The sequence below is a fragment of the Callithrix jacchus genome, chromosome 20 (assembly GCF_049354715.1).
Source record: "Callithrix jacchus isolate 240 chromosome 20, calJac240_pri, whole genome shotgun sequence".
Lineage (NCBI taxonomy): Eukaryota > Metazoa > Chordata > Mammalia > Primates > Cebidae > Callithrix > Callithrix jacchus.
Genome location: NC_133521.1, coordinates 44546487 through 44558033, shown reverse-complemented (window position 1 = coordinate 44558033; position 11547 = coordinate 44546487). Strand labels below are relative to the sequence as shown.

At 51.9% G+C, this 11547-nt stretch overlaps 1 long non-coding RNA gene across 1 annotated transcript in view; it reads left to right on the top strand.

Moving 5' to 3' along the window:
* Positions 1–816: 816 nt before the first annotated feature.
* LOC144580554 (uncharacterized) overlaps positions 817–11547 on the top strand; it is an 86247-nt gene continuing 75516 nt past the window's right edge. Inside the window, exons 1-2 of the long non-coding RNA XR_013530247.1 lie at positions 817–1093; positions 11091–11276. This is a non-coding gene — a long non-coding RNA (uncharacterized LOC144580554). The remainder of the gene's footprint in view (positions 1094–11090; positions 11277–11547) is intronic.

Sequence of the window (11547 nt, the reverse complement as noted above, 5' to 3'; positions counted from 1 at the left end):
CTGGTTATAATTAAAATGACCACTTAAGAGGCAGAATGGCTGTAGAGAGAACTAGCAATTTCATGATACTCATCAGCTTGGTTCCAGTTTGGGGACAAGTGTTCTATAAAAACCCATGAGTGTATATAGAAGGCTGCACCTTCCATGTGCAGCCAAGACTGTGTCTCCTCTTCCTGGCCCGAGTTCATGGCAGGTTGTCTCCCCTCCACCCAGCCCAGAGCCCGGGATGGGAACGTAGGCAGTCTGGGAGGGGATCTCAGGAAGTGAAGGGGTGGGATGAGGGGACCCGGGAAAGGGAGGAAGCCAGCGCAGAGTGTACTGTTGATTGGCTGACCATGGCGGGCATCTGGGGCTCCACCCTCCGGGGAGCTCTGGGAGACTGGGGAGGGGTCTTGCAGTTTGCAGCCTTGCAGGGTTACATCTCAGCGCTTCACTGCCCCGGGCCCGGGGCTGCACCCGACCACAGTGGCTCTGGGTGTTTCTGGCCTGCCCATCTGTGAGGGGCCTTGTTATAAAGACACCAGTCATAATGGGTGAGTGGCCAGTCCTGCTCCAGCGACTTCAGTGCAACAAATCACATCTCCTAGGGCCCTACTTCCAAATAAGGTCACATTCAGAGGGACTGGCAGTGAGGATGGCAACATGAGAATTTCTGGGGAACACAATGGATTCATAACAGAGTGGGAGAAGGGGCAGAGAGGGCACTGATGAGAGCTTCATGGCAAATGCTTGCTGTCTGGGCGAGCGCTCAGCACCGAGATCCCTCGGGAGGAGCTCCGCTCCATGGTGGACTTCCTTCCGTTCTTTGTGTGGCTCATTCCTGCTCCTGGGGCTGGACGCATTGAGGGTGATGAGGCACCGTCACCTTCTTGGCCTGGAGATCCCTGTCCAGCTCTGCAGAGGTGGCCCTGGAAGCTCACCTGAAGCTGACAGAAGGGAGGAGCGAGTGGAGTGCCCACTGCCCGGGCCAGGGGAGCCAGACCCTGGTGGCTTCGTGGCAGCTGCTGTGCTCCTTGCCAGCCTCAGGGCGGTGGGGCCACAGAGGAAGAACGCAAATGCCTGGACTCCCACTCGGAATCTGAACGCCGTCCAGGTATTTGGCATTTGAGTCCCTAGAGCTCGTTGCTAGCCATTCTCCTCCCCCTGAGAATAATCCATTTCAAACTTCTGAGCTGTCTAGACTTGTTATCTGGCCCCCTAATTCCTGAGAGCCCAGAGCGGGCAGCAGCGGGACCGTCGAGATAGCAAGGGGGTGAGGTCATTGGCGCGGGTCCTAAGGCAGGAAGTCCATTCCGGGGGACGATGGATGAGTGTGGAGCTGGTGCCCGCACAGGGCCAGATAAGGTGTCTAGACCCAGTGGGCCATTTCCTCCTCTTCCCCGGTGTCCTATCGGCATCCTCCTGCCTTCCTGCTGCTCTTCCGAGTCTCTCTGGAGAAGCCTCTTGGGAGGTTTCACTTCATTTTCAGTGTAAGGGGCAGCCGGTGCCTCTTGGCCTCAGCTGGGTGTGGGTGCATTTTCTAAGTCACAGCGATGGTAGGGGCCGGAGGCCTTCCTGGAGAGGCCATGCTGGCCTCTGTCACTTTGTCCTCTCAGAGAGTTCAGTGGATTAGAGGAAAAACGACATTTTCTCTCCCTGGTCTCCAAAGGTCAGTGGAAGGCCAGTGGTGGGACTGGGAGGACAGGAGTTGATGTCAAACAGACTCAGAAATTTCCACAAGTCCCAGGGGGAAGAAAAGAGTCCCGAGCAAGTCTTATCTGAGACAGCCCCTGGGAGCCGTAGAGGCCCAAATACACTCGCCTTTCCGGAAGGAGTGGCTAATTTCATTGGCCCATGTGCACGCCAGCTGATCTCAGATCCTGGGGCTGGGGCTGGGGCTGGGGCTGGGGTTGGGCAAGAGGTCAAAAGGTCATTTGGTTCAATCCCCTGCCTCCAGGCAGGATTCCCCCGCCAGAGAGGAATCGTGTGTGTTCTAATATTCAAAGACACACGTGGGGACCTCGGGAGAGGAAGTGGCCTCCGGAGCACCTGCGGGGGTGGATGAAGTGGTAATCCCCACCAGCTGTGCTGAGTCTCTGAGCCCCAGTAGTGCTGTGGGTTTGGGATAACTGCATCGTGGGGAACATCTGCGCAGAAGGGTACGGTGTGTCAGGAGGGCCGCCGCCATCCCAGTGACGATGACAACAGCAATAGCAAAAATGCATTGAGCATGTGCTGATGCCCGCTGATGTCGAGTGGCTGGACATACGCTGGTGAATCTCATTTAATCATAAAATAAATCTGGGCGGGGACTGTCATAATTATGCCCCAACTGAGGCTCAGAGGAAAGGTTTCTGCCAAGTGCACCTGGTTTATAAGAAGTAGGGTGGGAATGTGATCCCAGGTGAGGCTGCCTTCAGAGCTCAGGACGGAATAGCTGAACTCTTCTGCCCTAAACAGCTGTGTGTTCTATTCGTGAAGGCCTGTGTGTCTTGTTTACTGCCTGGTGGACAGGTAGGGGTGGCTGACGGTGGCACAGGATACACAGATAATGACCAGGAGGTCAGGATGCTCACTCACATCTCTAGACCCCAGATTCCCACCAAGCCCTCCCTGTCCCCCCTCAACAAGCAGTACCCCCCCCCCACCACCCCGGCAAAACAGATTCCCATTCCATGAGAAAAGTAATGCTTATAATGAAGGGCCTGTCTCCAGGGGACCAGTTAAATGCGTAGATGATGAATGGGCTGTTCGAGGGAGTAGCATACAGCCACGAAAAAGAATCACAGCTCTTTAGATGCCAGCATCTACTTATCACCGGACGAGATGGCTGGAAACAGCAGGGTTTAAAGCAGTGTGGACAGGGTGTGTGTGAACATGCATGTACGTGTGTGTATACAGTCATGCACCGCGTAACGCTTCAGCTGACAGTGGACTGACTGCATGTACGACGGTGGTCTCCTAAGATAATCATGCCATATTTTTATTGTCCTTTTTTGATGGTTGGATATGTGAATACTTACCACTGTGTCACAATTACCCACGGTATTCGGTGTATAGCATGCTGTACAGGTTCGTAGCCTGGGAGCAATAGACTATGCCCTACAGCCTAGGCGTGTAATAGGCTGTGCCATCTAGGTGTGTGTACGCACACTCTCATGTTCACGCAGTGACAAAATCACAGTGATGCATTTCTCAGAATGTATCCCTGTCTTTAAGTGGCTCACGACTGTGTGTATGTGTATGTCTGTGTATACTTACATGTACATAAGGATATGCACTCACCTACTTACATGCATGTAATTATATGCTTACAGGCCTAAATATCTGTAAACATAGGCATCCCTGGGAAGGTAGCCGTGGGAACAGGTGAGAGGGAGATAACTTTCTGTATCTTGAATTTTTAGCTATGTGACTGTCTGACCTTAAAAAGAAAACAAAAGCTCCATCCTGTCTTCTAAACAGAGTTATTCTCATGAATAACAAATGGACCTCCTTTGTGCAAATAAAACCTCTCACCTTGCCTCCCAGGAGTCTCAGAGGTGAGCCCGGGGCACATCTGTGGGCAGTGAGGGTCCCAGCCTGGAGCTGGGCACGGGTTCTCGGGGCTTCACCCCTACCCACCTACCCCTGGATGGAGTCACTCAGTCCTGGGGCCAGGTGACGCACAAACCCAGACATGCAGCCCTGGGATTCTAGAACCCCCTATAGAAGCCACAGTCCTCAGTCCCATCAGTGCCCAAGCACAGTTTCCTGCTGGTTCAGCCAAAGGGTTCTTGTGAGAACTTAAAATGCCTTCTCCGAGGCAAGAGGTTTGAACCCTGCAGGGGCTGACACCTAAGTATTTATCGGCCTCCCCAGAGCTTGGATTTTCTGCCTCACCCGTTGAGAGAGGCAAGGGCAGGGGTTATCTGCGGGTGGGCAGTTGGGGCGGCCCCGGCCCCTCCGTCCTGTGGCATCTGCTAAAACCATTAAAGCCCCTCCCTTCTCAGCAACAGTTGGTGTCTTCTTAGTGCCCAGCTCGGGTTTCTGACCTCCGAGGAGTCCAAAGTCTACGCAGATCCCAGGGCTGAAAGGACTTTGCATAATTTGGATGAAGAAGGGCAGGGGACTCGCGATGGCCGGGAGAAGGAACAAAGGGGAACGCACCCCCTTCAAAAATAGATCTGAGGCCGCTGGGATGCTGCATGCGGCAAAGACAGCTGGCGGGTGGGAGGGCGACATTTGTTCCTGCCGCCCAGGGTCTGGAGGCAGTGCTGACAAATGGCCATCCCAGTGCCCTGTAGGAGGCTGGGAACAAGCTTTTAAAAGTCACAGAGACCCCAGGTCAGACAGCTCGGTGAGGGGCCAGGCTGCTCACTGTGGAAGGTTGGACAGGTCAGGCAACACACTGGGCCTCTGTGTTCCCATCTGTACAATGGGACTGGTGACTCCTGTTTCTGGAGGTGTCTCCATGACTGAATGAGAGGATGCAGAGCAACTGTGTGGCAGAGAACATGGGCGGGACTGCAGGGCCTGCCTGCCGCCCACCAAGGCATGCTTCTGAGAACTGTGCCCCAGCAACTCAGTCTTCACATGATGCCCTGTAGAAATCCTTTATTGCCATTTCACAGACAAGGAGAAGCCAAGAGAGTGAAGAAACTCACCTAGGCCTCAAAGCTAGTGAGTGGCAGAGGCTGGATTCGAACCTGGGCCCATGCCTGCTGCCTTTATCCATTGCCCTGTCTGCAGCCAAGCCTGGCTTCCCAGTGAGTCACCAATTCAGGCTGCCTCTGAGGGCATGGTGGTCGTCCTCAGCATCGGGTTCCTGCAAACCCAGCTCCCATCTGGTCCGTGCAGGTGAGCTTTGATTCAAGGCCTGTGGGGGTTCCCCAGACTTTGCGGAACCTAGAGGATGCCCTTTCTCAAGGCCCGGCGAGGGAGGAATCCATCCTCTCTGCAATCTCCGGAGAGATTTATGCTGCTTGGCGGACCGGCATGCATGACTACATTTCCTTCTCTCTCATTCATCATCCCTGGGCTCATTCCTCCTGACAGCCAGGAGCCGCAGCCCGCAAGCCAGAGATCTCTAATCTCGCTGCTGAGAACCTGGTGAAGAGGCTGGCGGCTTATCTGTGGAGGAGGCCTTCACGCTGCCCTGAAGAAAGGGCCGTGAGCTGCATCCCTACCCAAACCTCCGTCCTCTCCAGGAAGGGGCCCCTGCCTCCCCGGAAGCCAGGCATGGAGGGGCTTGCTCTGCACAGGGCGAAGGGACCCCCTGTGGGCATCGGCTCCAAAGTCATGCTGGGATGGTGGTCATCACTTGCTTCTTGTTCGTTTTATAACTGTTTATTGAGAATTTACAATAAGCTGGTGCTGTGCCAAGCACTTTCCTTTTATTGCCTTAGTGAATTGAAAGTCCTTAGACAGACACACAGCCTTCCATCCTGCCTTCTGCTGCCTTCCTCTGTGGGGCATGGATTCCACCCTTCAACCCTGCTTCTTATCAGCTTTAGGGAGATGTCATTCGAATGCCCTGTAATCCATCCATTTCAAGTGTCCAATTCAATGGCTTTTACTATATTCACACATATGAACAACCACCATCTCAATCAATTCTAGAACATTCTTATCACCCTGGAAAGAAACCTCTGCATCCTTTAGCCATCCTCCCATTCTCCAGCCCTAAATGGCCCTGTCTCGTGGTGCAGATTCAGTTAACAGACAGTAATTGCCTACATGCCAGCCCATGGCCCCAGCCTTTCCTGGGTCCTGGTTCCTGCACCCCAAGTCTCTGCAGCCTCTGAGGCTCCTTGCTGGTGTGCTGGTGAACCTGGGGTGCCGTGTGTGGCTCAGCCTGCAGAGCCACCCCAGCTGGGATTCTGGCAGAAGGAGGAGAGTGGGATGGGGAGGCGGGCTTAAAGGCCTAGTGGGAGATGACAGTGGGGGGTGGCAGAGGAGTCACCAGGGATTATGACTCAGGGCAGTGAGTAGAAAGGAAAGGACAGGGACCCCAAGGTGTGCAGTGTACACTGTGCTGACACAGGAGACATAGGTAGGAGTTGGGGCTAAGTGAGGAGGGGACTCAAGGCAGGTGCTGGGGGTGGAGAAATGGCACCTGCAGAGATGTGGAGGGAAGAACACAGGGTCCCTGTGGAGCTGCAGCAAACTTGGCCTGAAGCTGCAGAGGACCAGTGCGGTGAGGAGGTGGGGGAAGACAGGCAGGAGACAGGCCAGCAGATGAGGGCACGCGGGCTCCCAGGGGAAGGGACTTGCCTGGGTCCAGACCACCCAGGCTCTGGCCTTACCCTCCCCTGGGTGTAGACCCCTGGAAAGCAGAGAGGTTTCAGAGGTCTCCATGTTCCCAGCTCCCAGGCCGCCAACCCGGGAACTCAAAGAGGAAGCGCCGGCCTGCTGCAGAGCACATGATGGTGCCTGGGACCCTCTGGAGGCCTGATGGCGGTGACCAGCGGACACAGCCTCTCCAGCATCTTGGCAAGGCAGACATCAAAGCTCATGCCACAGGCTGGGTCAGGCTGCCTGAAGTGGGAGATCCAGCTGCATTTGCTGCTGGTGTGTTACACTGTGAGGCATTTTTGAGGGTACTGGTGCCGTAGGGACAGCATAGCTGGCTTTTGCAAATGCCACTATTTTAATACCATCCTTGCCCATCATTTGGGAGGTGAGACATGAGCCCCAAATCACAGACTCACAGGACGCCACAGAAGACACCCGACGCGGCAACAGCTCCATGTTTTCTTCACATGAATGCATTGTTTTATGTGTGACCTCTTTTGCCTCCTCTGGTTGAGACCAGTCAGTGGCTCATCAAGCCAATGACCTCTTTTTTTGTCCCCTGGAAATACAGCTGGACTTTGTTTCCCAGCCTGCCTTGCAATTAGCTGTGGTCATGTGACTGAGTCTAGCCAATGGCCCAGGAAAATCTCCCTTCCAAGATTTTCTCTTCTTTCCCTATTTTCCAGGGAAATTGAGAAGATTCTGAGGTCCTGGAAGACAACTAGGCAGAATTCCCACCTGGAGGAGAGCTGCCTGTTAAGTCGGGAACATTGGTTTCGACTTTATATGAGAAGTGATAAATATCTATTGTGCTAAGCCACTTTTATTTTGGGGTTATTTGTTACAGCACCCAGCATTACCCTAATACACCTCTCTATTTGAAAGATTTTGTCTACTAGAAACTATAGTTATTTTTTCAAAATGAATTCTTTTTTCCATTGTATCAGTTAAAAACATGTGTAACTTCCATGCAAACAGGCATTTTTTGGAATAGCTAGAAAGACTTTATAATAGTTTTCACAACTGTCTTTATCAACTCTTAAGGTTTGGGGCACCCAAGATGGGAATGGCTGGTCCAAGAGATTATAGAAAGTGGAAATCCAGACCCAGGAGGGGTGTGTGATTTGCCTGGGCTCACATCACCTGTGTGGCTGAGTCAGGGCCACATTCTGTTGGGCTCAGGTAGAGGTGGGCTATGTCTCAGTCTGCTTGGGCTGTCATAACAAAATACACAGACTGGGTGGCTTCAACAACAGATGTTTATTTCTCATAGTTTTGGAGGCTGTGCCAGCATGGTTGGGTTTGGTGATGGTGCTCTTCCTGGCTTGCAGAGGGCTGCCACCTTGCTGGGTCTTCATGTGGCAGAGAGAAGGACAGACAGCTCCCTGGTGTCTCGTCTTATATGGACACAAAGACCAGCATGAGAGCCCCTTCCTCATGACCTCATCTAAACTGAATCACCTCCCAAATTCTATTACATTGTGGGGGAAGGCTTCACCGTATGAACTGAACTGGGGAGTCACAGTTCAGTCATTAGTAGATTGTGTCTGCATTCTCTCAAACTACTGGTTTTTTTCCTTCTCTATTTTTGTCCAGAAGTTTTTGCTACAAGGAATAGCCTTCAACTTTGAAATAATGAATCAACAATGTATATCTCAGTTTCTCGTGTCATGAGCCATTTTCCAACATTATTTTCCATGTCTACATCATGTTCTGTTTTAATACACATTTCAGAATTTACACAGCCAATCTCTTATTGTTCGACATTTAGTTTCTCTATTTTTGAAAAGCAAGTGGGCTTCTGGGGAGCATTTTGCATTTTGGAGTCCTTCAGCTTTATTTCCTATCAGTGTGCTTTTACAGAAGCTGCTTCCTGTTGAATAAATTTTCTAAGGTTTTGGCAAGCCCCTGATCTTGGTCTTTAAAGTTAGGTGCTGTGTTTGACCGGCATGAAAGCAATACTAAAGAGCAAGAGAGAAGGTCTCAGCCAGGGCAGAGGAAGTCTGTCCTACCCTCCCCCCACTCCCAGCCACCCCCGGGGTCACCCAAAGAAAGAATGGTCTGGAACCCTGCAGGGTATGACAGCACCCCAGTAACCCCTGAATGTCCTAGAACAGGAAGTGACCAGAATTGCTTTCAATGACTCAAGGAATATTCAAGACCAGTCCATTGGTGACTTCCCATGCCATGACTTGAAACTTGAAAATAATTTGATTTCCTTAGCTTAAAAATCAGTTACAAAGGTAAAAAGATACTGTTCTCTTAAAACATTTAGAATTTACCACCTCTACTTTTAGTTACCTTTTTCTCCTTCCCCAGAATTGGGAGAATGCTAATGTCTTATTGTGGTAGCTAATTATCTCTCTTTCTCTCACATGCACACTCTCATAGATATGTATTATGTTTTACACATGTGGACATATATCCATAGGAAATAATTGCTGGTTTGTAAGTGTGTTTATATAAATTGTATCACACTGTATCAATCTAAAATTTACGTTTTTTTCAGAAGCTATTTGTGTTACTGTGGACAAATCTAAATTGTTCTTAATGCCTTCAGCATGCCTCATCTGAATAGCTTTAGAAATCTGTTAAAATGCACATGGGTCCCCAGGGGGAAGACCATAGAAATCAAAGTGGGGTGATCTCCCTGCTTCTCTGAGTTGCCCTCTACTTGGGGCCAGAGATACCTGAACACAACTGGATTTGAAGGTGAAAAAGCTCAACAAGGCTCAGCAGAACGTGCAGGACAGGACACATCCCAGGCGATGAGAGAGGAGTGGCTGGATAAGTCTCAATGCACTCAAAATAACACAAATCATAAGCAGCCACAGGAGTGAGTACCACCAGTTACTGAAGAACCACCATGCAGAGCACAGCCTCATTCAGAGTCTCATCACCGGTTTTTGCATGGGAATACTGTGTTCCTATTTCAAAGATAAGGAGACAGAGAACACGAACGTGGTCAACAGCTGTTGGCCCAACAGTATGGTTACTGTGTGGTGGAGCTGGGACTCACCCAAGTTCCTTCTGCTTTCAAACCCCAGGGTGGGAGAGTAGGGTGGCAGTGGTCTGCTGGTTGTCACCTTTTATTTTTAAATTTCATGGAGCGCAAAGGAGGGACAGGGCAGAGGCTGGCATCGTAGCACACTGAGATCAGACGTGGTAGTGAACAATGACCTGGGTGCCGCTCAGGGCTGGGATTGTCTCAGCCACTGTGCTGGTTGAGAGAATTCCCTCCTCCTCCATCGGAACCTGGCAGTTCCACTTCCCCAGACGCTGAGCCCCAAAGCCTCCACCAGTTAGAATGTCCCATGAGGTGCAAGGGGAGTACAAGACATGTCTCCATTGAGAAAATTCAGGAGTTCAGACACCATGGACTTTTATGTTCCTAAATCAGAGGCCTTCAAGGTTAGCCCTACTATAAAATCACTCTCTCTCACTTGCATTCCAGATTGTCTGCTCCAGTGGGAGATATGGAGCCAAAGCCATAGCTTGCCATGTGAAAATAACACGTAGCCACCCCTGCACCTGCACGGGCTGCTCTCGAGGGTCGGGATGGAAAACTTGACCGTAGTCTACAGGCTCTGCAGTTCATAGGAAGAATCTTCTGCACTCCTTCTGGTCTTACTGCCCAAGTCGAGCCTGCAGGCCCTTAGGTAGGGTCATCAGCTTTCTGTTGCTCTGCCATGTGGGCCAGCACCTGTTTTACATTTGACTCCTCAGTGCCTACTTCCAGGTGGATTCTCCCCAGAATTCAGACTTTTCCTTGTAAATACCAGACGCTCTGATCATGCCAGGCCCATTTTCCATCCTGGCAATGACCAGAGCCCATGTTCTCTGTGGGCAAGTCCCTGAGAGTCTCTGTTTCTTTCTCCCCAAGGCAGGAGGCCAAGGGTCACTCATGCTTTATCTTCTCCCACCTGACCTGCTTCCCTTGCTGGAATAAGAGTTGATGTGTTGATAAATAAATGTATGCAGTATGTGGTCACCTGCCGCCCTGGACGACTTTGGGGTTGGAGTCTGATCCTTCCTGTGGAGTGTTTTTGGTGGACATTCAGCCACAGAGCTCCTACTGGCAAGATGGCGCCTTGGTGTAAAAGACAGAAGGGCCCCCAGGGGGTAGCAGACAGTTTGCAGGCGCCCCCCACCCAGGGCAATGGATTCCCCAGGCTGTGCTGGGCTCAGCCTCATTCTCCTTGGCAGCCCCTGTTTGTATTGCCACGGATGGGTCCAGGAGCCCGACAGCAAGGATATCACCCACCGTTATTTGGCTCATCCAATTCGAGGCATGTGGGACCCGGGCACCTGCCAGCAGTGACACATGCCTGAGATCCTCCTGTAGGCCAGGTTTCCTGCCAGTGCTGGGAGCCTGGAGCGGGTGTCGGCTAGGGTTTCCTCCGTCCTCGTTCCTACCCCCCGGCTCCCAGACCATCCATCAGCCCACAGCTCACCTGTGAAACCCAAGGCTGGGAACTGCGGCGCTATTCTGTTACAAAATCAAGATTTATCGGAACATGACAGGCCTGGAGGGGTTTTATGACATGCATGGCGCCAATCCCTCCTCTTGACCTATTAGTCCCGGGTGGGGCAGGGCATTTTATGACTGCCGACACCACTCCATCTGCTCCTGGACTCCCAGCATTTTGACAGCGAGGACAAAATGTCCAGCCTGGGCCAGGCCCCTTGGGCTGGATTATCACTTCAGCAGTGAGGGCTCAGCCCCTTCCCCTTGGAAAAAGACTTCAAGTCCTGCTCCCCGCACCCCAGCTCAGCCTGGTGTGAATGAAATTCAAATCGAGCTCTGACAGCCCCATGAATTGTCTGTTTTCCAGCCTGCCTCCCGCTCTTTCATCTTCACGGCAGAAACGGTGAAATAATCCGTTCCCATCTCTACAAAGGCCCCACCACACCCCAGTTGCCTGTGTCTCAAGAGAAACGTGGTGTGGGGACCATTTGGAGCCTCTTTACAAACAACGTCGCCACATCCTGAGACTGCCTGGGAATTGCCGTCCAACAAGGTAGGGAGGGACCCCGGGGGTGACAAGGACACTGGGCCAGCTCTTCTAATGATTTAAAGAGTTAAGTCGTGTTTACATGAAATGGAACCCGTCAGGAAATTGGAAGCTCTCGGCCTCACTGTGAGCTCTGCCGAGTCCAATGCTATTCCCCCGCTGCGTGTCCACCCTGGGCTCAGAGCTGCGATGGCTTTTATTTTATTAGAGGGACCGGATTGCTTTCTGTCTACTTGGTGTGCTCCTTCTTTCTCAGCCTGACTCCTGGCTCTGGGAT